Here is a 10904-nt window from a genome sequence, read left to right as displayed (position 1 = left end):
ATGGCCCCACTGGAAGTAGCAAATTGGGCTACCCCCCTCCCCCTCCCAGTGCCATTACGAAAACATCCTCTGGAAACTGTGTAGTGTGCAAAGTAAGGAAGATGAAAAGTGACACATGGTATGAGTGTGAGACATGTCTAGTGGTGTTGCACGTGCCTGAACTCGAGACCTTTGCATTTCATTGGCAAGTGCTCTATCAATAGACCACACAGTTTTAATCTGCTAGAAAGTTTCCTATCTCTGGTAGTTATGAAAATACAAGATGTGATAAAAAAGTAATGGGAATTTTTCAATTTCATGGGCTTTTTGCATCTGATTGTCAATTTTTTACCTTATTGGTACATATATTCCTGATGTATGTTTGCATTTTCATCTGTTTTGAATATTCAGTTTATTATTGACAGTCAAAAAGGCTATATGTGTTTTCAAGTGCTGGGTGAATTTTTACTTTTAAAATTGGTGGCTCAAAGAATTTGCATTAAATTGTGCTTGAGAAATGGAATAAAGTGCAGCACCACATTTCAAATGTCGACTTCTATTGGCGAATCTGCTATGAATAAGACAAGAGTGAGCGATATAAATGTTTCAAAGGGGGTCTAGAAGACAACAATCACCTTGTTGGACATCCTACCACTTCAGTTACTAATGACAATGTGGAAGAGGTAAGAAAATGGTTCTGGAAAATTGCTGAATCACCATCAGATGATGCTGTGATTCCTTTGGCTCATGCCAAGCAGTTTCTTTCAGATGTTTTGTGCACGAAACATGTAGCAGCAAAGTTTGTTTCGAAATTGTTGAATTTCAACTAAAAACAGCATCATGTGGACATCACCCAGGAACTGATTAATTGAGTTACAACAATCCAGAAGTTCTAATGGTGTTTATAACAGGTGATAAGACACGTGTACATGGGTATGACATTGAAGCCAAGATGCAGCCATTCCAACTGCTAAAGAGCCGAAACAGAAAAAAATTGACAATTTTGATCACATGTGAAGATTCTTCTCACTGTTTTCTTCAATTACAATGAGATAGCACATCATGAGTTCATGCCTTAGAGTCATATAGTCAATAAGGAATACTACCTGGAAGTTATGTAACATTTGCATCATGAGATCCGAAGAAAACAACCACAATTGTGACAAAACCACTCACGGAAATTTCATCACGGTAATACTCCCTGCTCACACTTCAGTGTGTGTTCTAGATTTTTTCAAAAAACAAAACCATTGTGTTGCCTCAGCCACTGTATTTGCCCCCTGCAACTTCTTGCTATTCTCTGGGCAGAAGAGAAACTTGAAAGAATGTCATTTTGCTACCATTGATGAATTAAAAACAGAATCACTGAAGGAGCTGAAGATAATAATGAAAAGAGTTTCAGAAGTGCTTCCAAGATTGGCAAAACGGCTGCCACAGCTATATTGTGTCTGAGGGGGAATTTCTTAGAAGGGGACAAAGTTGAAGTTTATGGATAAATAAAGATTATTTAAGGAAAGTGAAAATTCCCATTACTTTTTGATCACACATGGTAGACCGCAAATGAAATATTGTTGATACACAGTGGCAAAAGCAATGGACCAAGGACTTAACTTTGGAGGCCAGCAGAGAGCCACACCGAGAGCGGTGGCACAGTGGTTAGCACTCTGGACTTGCATTTGGGAGGACAATGTTTCAAACCCAAGTTTGATCCAGATTTAAGTTTCCCTAAATTGCTTCAGGCTCATGCCCTAGAGCCCTCGAAAGGGCGCGACCAATTTCCTTCCCCATCCTTGACACAGTCTGAGCTTGTGCTTTGTCACTAATGACCTCAAAGTTGACAGGACATTAAACCCAGAGAGCCATATTCCAACGGTGACTTCTTGACACATGTTTTTCAGGTAGCTGTTGAACTAATGTATTTGACTGTTTAAGCCTTTACTCTCACTATTTGCTCATTCATAAAAAATCAGATTGACATCCAAGCTGCCAGACATAACAAAACTTGGCTCATTGTCACATACGTGGGTTTACAATTATATAACTTGTTGCCAATAAAGGAATATGTGTGTTCAAAACCACTGCATAGAAGTGGCTTAGAGAAAAGATGTTTTACACGGTGTGAGAATTCATAAGTTTTCTGAAGATTTTGTTAAGCAGGTATGGTGTCATGTCCAGACACAGAATAGAGAAAAGACATGGGTTTAAGGTCCATCTGCAATTTTTAAATGGTAAGGAGCAAATGCAGAAAGACAAATTCCTAGTGAAGACAGGACGACACCTCGGATCGGTGCCAAACACTGTCACAGGCCATCTATGAGAGACGTGGATTTTGGGACTCGACAGGATGCTTGCAGCAGGAGACTCATGGAATTCAGGCGTCTGATCAATACTATTTATTTGTGATCAGTCCTACTAATATGCTGAAAACTAATTCTAAACATTTTTAAAGAATCATGGTGGTGCACCATTTCTCCCTTCCTATAATCGACCCACCAATTCACCTGCATTTAATGAGCTTTGTCCAGTCTGGCAAGTCATTCTACACCTCCAGGGTGCCTCTGACCAACCACATTTAGATTCCTCCCCTACCCCTACTCGGTAGGCAGGGATCCTTCTGGATTTTACATTAACAAACTCCAGTTTAGTATCAACAGCATTCAGCTGAAAGCTAAATGTCACTGCCACTCCTATTATGCCCAGCAAAAACAGTGTTTTACGTCACTCAGCCCCGCCCTCTGCCCTCCTCTAGGTGGGGACCATTGTAGTAGCACTCCTCTGTAAACCCACAGACGTGGCAGTTCTCAGGAACAAGTATTGAGCTCGCTGCCTCTGCTAAGACGTGCCTTTTCATGACCATTTTTACAGTGATGCCTTACAACAACATCTAGGCGGTGGATGGAATTACCAGTTAATTCTCTGAAGTGAAACTTCTCCGGTGGGACAGCATTAAGAGCATCTGCAATTTGCACAGCTCTAGTGTTACTGTTTATCGCTGGTAAATTAAATGCTACCGCTTTTGCCTGCTCTCTCTGCATTGTGTCTCCGATTTCCTACCTCGGGATGCCCTTGACGGCTCCAGATAGCCTTGAGCGTAACAACCCTACAAGTCGTTATGTCATCAATATATGATGGCAGCTTGTAATAAAATGGTCTGAGGTGGAACCACTCCAGAGGATGTATTAAAATATATTTCTCAATAACGAATTACAGAATTTAAATCACTGGGACATATTTTGTATATTTACCACACGGGTGTAAATAATGACAGTAAATGTTTTTTTGGACTGTTGACATCAAGTGACATTTTTCAAACCTGTAGTAGCCAAGCCATAAAGGTGTTGCATAGTCCTATGTAGTACAGCTCTTACAGGTGTTGTGAAGGGTCTGTTCATTCTGCCTAAGGGTCTCATACTATCACTGTACATACTGCTGCTTACGACGAAAGGGAACCGACAGAGTGGCTAAACCTTTGTTATTGAAGCTCTGGCTCTGTATTTTTCTATTGTGCTTTGATGGGTCATTAACCAAAATTTAATATTAAACACAAAACAGTTTTTTGTTCCTGAAATTGGCTATTGTATCCACTGCTGGAAAGACATGCTAAGTTAGAAATGGCATCCTACATTTCACTTGAATGTGGTAGCATAAGTGGTACGATCCAGTGAGATTTCCACGAGTAATTAGAGGAAATAAGCATGCAAAACATGTGCCATCACCTGTAGTTACCAACAATTTTCTCACTTCCTGATGGCATTTGAGGGATGAAGTGTGTTATTAGGAAGTTTCTTTTTGTAATGCATCATTCCAACCTAAACATCATTCGAGGGGGCAAAAAAAATTATATCTGTGCAAGGGTATAATAAGCAATATCAACAGATCCATGCACAGTAGCATGTTTGGTCACTGATGTCACATTTCCTGATACTTCAGTACAACAAAAAAAGGTATTAAAAAGATGCCTTCTCCAGAGATCTTTAATGTGGTGTATCACTTAAACTGCATATTTTTGCAATACATAAGTGTTAATTTGAAAACCAACAGATACAGTACATTTGCTTCACAAAGGCTTCAGTCAACATGGGGGATGCTCAGTTTGCTTCTGACAGCCAAACACAGCACAGAATTCTTGACAACATATTACATAACTGTTTCATATCGTGAACTCATAAAGGCCACAGGTTGAACATGGACAAAAAAACATCAAACATTCCAGACTTGGAACTGAAAACATGAAAAACATTAAGTATGCAGCAAACCTAACATACACCACATCAAAAAATTTCTGAAAAATGTGTTTGTCATGATAAAATGTCAAAAAATGTGGCTTTGGTGGCTTAACATGATACCTATAGATCTTATGTTGGAGTTAGCTTTTGGTGTCATTTAGTGGTTGATTACAAGGAGGAGAGGAGATACAGTCTGTAAGCTCTTTAGAGATTCACGGCACCATAGTCCTGCTTGTTAGATGTCGCAGCCTTCCCCTGTATGGAAACCAATAGTGGAATCTGATCTTGAGTACTAATGCTGTTTCATTTATATTGTTCATGTATGTGACCAGACATTGAATGTGTCATACATTGTATATTGGACAACTAGTGTCATGTGATATTTACAACTGCTCCATATTATAGACTGTTGTGCCTATACTGGTAATAGTAGTAGATAACTTGTGTATGTACAAGGTATTTATAATTAAGCTTTCACTACTTGAGAGGGCCCCATGAAAAAATGACTGATCATAGGATGACGAAACTTTGTGTAAACATTTGTTAAGGACATGCAGAAGACAAATAGGGAATAAACCACTGCAGGAACCATTTTAATTTCTGTGTAAGAGGGTAACATTTCTTAATTGCATACCTTGTTTGGTTCCATGTTACAAACTTGCACAGTGCGATGACCATCTGCATCCACAACAGCCTGGAAGTTTGTGCAGATACCATTTCATAATTGTTCACAGCACTTTTCAAATGGTGGACCGTGGAATGTTCAGGTGTCGTCACATTGCTTGTGCACGTTGCATCCAGCATTCTCAGCCACCACAACATAACTTCTTCAACAATTTGTGCCACAGTTGGCTGTTGGCCTCTCCAATGAGCAATTCACAAATCACAAATCCAAACATCTGAATCACTGGCTCAAGTAGCGAAAGATTAATTATAACCACCCTGTGTCTTACTGTATCCTTTTCACAATGCACATGTGTGTGCGTGGTGCATGTGTGCACACAAAATGATGATCTTTAGTGCGTTTAAATGCTTAATAATGGATTATAAATAGGTAAAATATTGCTGTTTTTAGAATGTTATTTGATTTAACAATGACCTGAATTATTGATGACAGCTTTCTGTTACATTATCCAAAAAATTTTAATAGACCTAACTAAAAAACATTTCTGCTCAAATATTTACTGTTATCAACCTTACAGCAAGATAATTTTGCTATGTTTCAGACTGAAAATTACTTATTGTCAATGTCTTGGTGGAAAAGCAATGTCATACATAGCTAAACTGCCAGCATTGAATGCTTTGGAATTCAATGACATTAAATTTTATAAGTTAAAACCCAGTGTAAAATGCATCCTTGAAAGTTTCCTGGCAGACTGGTGAACCTCAGGTAACACTATATTCATACTAGTGCAGTAGTCTAGGCAATAGGTATTTGTGTGTGTGTGTGGGGGGGGGGGGGGGGAGAGAGAGAGAGAGAGAGAGAGAGAGAGAGAGAGAGAGAGAGAGAGAGAGAGAGAGAGAGAGAGAGAGAGGGGGGGGGGGGCTGCAAATGGAATAAGCTGTCAATGTGGCTTGTGCAAGGGCTATCCAGAAAGTAACATCTGCCTTTTATGTAATGTGAAATTGCTGGGGAAACACTGACTCATACAGTACATCATTGTGTACCATTCCTCAAAGTTAGCAATTTGGTATGAGCAGCAGAGTTGAAAATGGTTCCAGATATAAAATTCATTGTGTAATACTGTTATAGGTGGCAAAAATCTGTTGAGACTTATGAAATTTGTGCTGTATACTGACCAAATGTGAAGTGTGAAGGTATTCCAGGCTATTGGTGTCTACAGTTTGAATATGGAAGGTCGAATGGTCTCAGTGATTTAGAAAGTGGCTCTCCGCCTGTAGTCAGAAAATATTCGTAAAAAAAACACTCAACATGAACAATGGAAAATCTAAAATTCAATCATGCAGGACATGTTAAAGACCTCTCCTTCTCCCAGTCCCTACAGTGGAAACATTTTTTTGCCACCAACCCTACTATCAATCAGACTTAACCAAAGACCAATGTTAAACTGTCTGATTCAGTTCACTCCTCCATCCAACTGTGATCCACTCCTACTGCCCCCATATCACGTCCTGTTAACTTTTCAGACTTTCTTAAACTTGAACTATGCCTCACCATTGTTCCTTAAATCCCTCAACATGCAAACTAACCTTAAATCTGCAGAAAGAACCACAGTGCACCAACTAAAAACTGATCCCGACCTTATGATCCTACCTGTGGACAAAGTCACCACGACTGTTGAACCACAAGGATTACTTGGCAGAAGGACTCTGCCAGCTTTCAGATACATTCATCTACAAACCTTGCCATAGTCACCTTATTCCGGTGACTATGACCTATTTCCAGTCTCTACTCAAATCCTTAGGTCCATCACAGAACTTCTCCCCAGAGTCCACCACTCTTCATACCCCCACCACTCCCTGCACTCCTATCTTCTTCATGCTTTCTAAAATCCATAAACCCAACCAACCAGGACACCCCATTGTGGCCAATTACTGTGCCTCCAGTTTGCCCCAATGGCTGAACAGACAGTGCATTGGAAATCCATGCAAGGGGGCCCAGGTTCAATTCCTGGCTGGGGTGGGAGATTTTCTCCCCTCAGGGACTGGGTGTCATGTTGTCCTCACCATCATTTCATCCCCATTTTCAATACACAAGTTGCCCAATGTGGTGTCACACTCAATAAGACTTGCACTGGGCGGCCAAACTTCCCGCCTGGGAACTCCCGGGCACTGATGCCAAACTCTCATTTTCACTGTGCTCCCACTGAGAGAATCTCTGCTCTCATAGACCAACACCTTCAACCTATTACCTGGAACCTACCTGCTCATATAAAAGATACTGACCATTTCCTCCACCGACTCTCCCCAGTTCCTGTCCCTTTGCTACGTAGTGCCCTGCTCATCACTATTGATGCCACCTCCCTTTACACTAACATTCCTAATGCCCATGGCCTTACCACTGATGAACACTATCTTTCCCAATGCCTGATGGACTCCAAACCAACAACCTCCTTTTAAGTTGCCATGACCAACTATATCCTTACCCACAATTACTTCTGCTTTGAAGGCATTACCTACAAATAAATACAGGGTACAGCTATGGGCACCATCCTATGCCAACCTGTTCATGGGCCATCTAGAGGAATCCTTCCTAAACCCCCAGAATCCTAAACCCCTCACCTGGTTCAGATTCATTGATGACATCTTTGCGATCTGGATCGAGAGTGAAGATACCCTATCTACTTTTCTCCAGAACCTCAACAGCTTCTCCCCCATTTGCTTCACCTGGTTCTACCGTATTTACTCGAATCTAAGCCAGACTCGAATCTAAGCCGCACCTGAAAAATGATACTCGAAATAAAGGAAAAAAATTTTTCCCGAATCTAAGCCGCACCTGAAATTTGAGACTCGAAATTCCAAGGGAGAGAAAAGTTTTAGGCCACACATCCAAATCGAAACAAAGTTGGTCCACTGTAATATGAGACACAATTTAGGTCGAATGAATGACGATACAGCTACAGTAGTTTGGTTCGAGTCTTAAGCTTAGCAGTTAAGCTTTACCATGTAGCCATTGCTATGCGTCAGGTTCTCCGTCGGTATTTATACGGGTACTATTCCTTTTTCACGTGCTTCGTCTGGTTTGAATTGATTGCTTATTTTTCTTTGATCTGGTAAGTGCCATTCTCTTTGTTATAGATGTTTATGTCACTCTTAAGCTGAAAATGGATAACTGTACTGTGTCATGCATTGTTTGTCGCATTCTGATAGTGAGTGTTTACGACCTGTCGCCGCTCGCGGCACGGCTTGCTTTTGTTCGCGCTACCGCCGCTTACTATAAAAAAAAAGGCGGAATCGTCTCATTAGCGAAAAAATGGCATGAGACTGCTTGCTATTTGCTGTTACTTACACTGCTGCTTTCTTTGATAATAATCGACAAGAACCAAATAATAGACTGCGTGTGATAGAAGATGTTCTGAACGAGAGTTTAGCGAAAATTTTTCTCCGGTTGAAAATCTTTGCAGACGCCTCTGTAGTACATTACATTCTGCACAGAAATTAGTCACCTTAGATTTAAAAATCTTGTCAATTGCCATACTTCATTTCTGACTGTATCACTAGTATGCATAAAAACAATACGAATATAAACATGACATGATATGTATATTATTCCGCATTTGCTGTTGTCTCACTCTAGTTTCGTAGTTTATTAGGCAGACAGGATTTAAACGAGATAGCAGCAAACATGAAAGAATACATGGCAAAATGTTTATATTCGTATGGTATTATTCTTATGGTGAAAAGAATACTGCATGTGATTCACAATTCATAAAAGTTCTTATTAGCAACGATCTCTTGTCACAAGTAGGAAAAAATTCAGAACGTAGAGTTGGCCATATTGACAAACATCCCAAACAATCTTGCCAGTCGGATTTTCGTAGTAAGTTGAAATGCTGCTACATTCGAAGATGAACAATATGGAATTTGTATATACTTCGTTGGATAATGTATAAAAATGTGGTGGATGAAACTTGGGGCAGTGAAAAAAAGCTCGTCTTCCACATTTTTTTACTGACGCAGAGGTTTTGTTGCCAGTATTTATCTTTGTGCCTGCAAAGCGGCCTGTGTAGTGCTACATAATTCGACGGCAGAAGTTAGTTGTGGCGACACCTACCAACATTTTTCAGAACTTCTGCTTACTTTGCACTTGATTCTAAGCCGCAGGCGGGTTTTTGGATTACAGAATCCGGAAAAAAAAGTGCAGCTTAGGTGCGAGTAAATACGGTACTCAACCCAACAAACCACCTTATTAGATGTTGACCTCCTCCTCAAAGATGGCTACATCAGTACATTTGCCCATATGAAACCTACTAACCACATGCAATAAATCTACTGCCACCCATTCCATACCAAGAAGTCCTTTCCATACAGCCTAGCCACACGTGATCGTCACATCCTCTTGAAATATACTGTGGGTATCACTGACGCATTCACAGACCGTAATTATCCTCCCAACCTTGTACAAAAACAAATCTTCCATGCCTTATGTTTCCAGCCCCCCGAAGTCTCGTTGTCTGGCCACAGAGGAGAGTTTCCCTCATAACTCAGTACCATCTGGGACTGGAGCAGCTGAATTACATTCTCCACCAGGGTTTCGACTACCTCTCATCGTGCCCTGAAGTGAGAAATGTGCTGCCCGCTATCCTTTCCATCCCTCCCACAGTGGTAGTCCGCCATCTACTGAACCTACACAATATACTTGTCCATCCTTACACAACCTCTGCTGCCAACCCCTTACCTCATGGCTCATATCCCTATAATAGACCTAGATGTAAGATGTGTCCCATACATCCTCCCACCACCACCTACTCCAGTCCAGTTTCAAACATCACCTATCCCATCAAAGGCAGGGCTACCTGTGAAACCAGTCATGTAATCTACAGCCTAAGCTACAACCACTGTGCTGCATTCTATGTGTGCGTGACAACCAACAAGCTGTCTGTAAGCATGAATGGCTACCAACAAACTGTCTCCAAGAATCGAGGGGACCACTCTGTTGCTGAGCACGCTGTCCAACACGGAATCCTTCATTCAATGACTGCTTCGCAGCTTGTGCCATAGGGATCCTTCCCACCAACACTAGCTTTTCTGAATTGTGCTGGTGGGAACTCTCACTGCAGTATATCTTATGTTCCCATAACCCTCCTGGCCCCAGCCTTCATAAGTCATTTTTCTCACCCTTCCCTGTTCCCATTCTAGCACTATACAGCTCTCAGCCCACCAACACACCAAATCTTTTTACTTCTGCACTTTTTTGCAACCCCCCCCCCCCCCCCCCACCTCTCCCTTGCCCACTGCCTAATTTCCCAACTGCACCAAGCTGCCCTACCCTCTCTCCACCTCATTGTTGTGCATTCCCAACAGCAATTCACAGTCCCCCATCCCTACCCTCCTATCCCTCCCCCTCCCCGCCCTAGCATCCTCCTTACCCCCACCCAGTTGCCACTCCCATCATGCACTGCTGCTGCTGCTGCTCACAGTGTGTCTTCAGCTGCCAGAGGGGTGTGTGTGTGTGTGTGTGTGTGTGTGTGTGTGTGTGTGTGTTGGCCAAAAGCTTATATTGTGACAGTAATTTTGTTTGTGCCTATCTGTGGCTCTGCATCTCCACTATGTGGTGAGTAGCAACTTTCATGGAGAGGAAAAAAAAAAAAAGAAAATAAAGGACATGTGGATTGGGATTTCCCAATATGTTGACTGCTAGGCAACTTCCACAGTTTTTGCATAAGTGTTTTACAGGAGATGCAAGTAGGTTACCAGAAGTTCTGTGGTCATTAAAGTCGAAAATTCTGTCTAAGAACAACAGCAGTCAACAGATGACAGCTTCTCTGGACTCTCTTTATCATTAAAATTCAAAAGGAGAAGTCTTACAAAACAAAGCAGTGACCAGTGGTGAGAGACGAGTAGTCGTTGCCAACATGGTGACAAAATGGCAGTCAGTCATGTGTGATCATATCACGTAGGGGCACAGCAAAAAAAGCTCACTAAACTGTCAGTTGGAGAGGTTATGGATACTGTCTTTTGTGAAATCAGAGGAATCTTGTTCATGAATTTTATAAATAGTATAAGGACTCTTAATTC

This window comes from Schistocerca piceifrons, chromosome 9 (genome assembly GCF_021461385.2).
Source record: "Schistocerca piceifrons isolate TAMUIC-IGC-003096 chromosome 9, iqSchPice1.1, whole genome shotgun sequence".
In the NCBI taxonomy this organism is placed as follows: Eukaryota; Metazoa; Arthropoda; class Insecta; order Orthoptera; family Acrididae; genus Schistocerca; species Schistocerca piceifrons.
Note: the sequence above shows the minus strand (reverse complement) of the source record.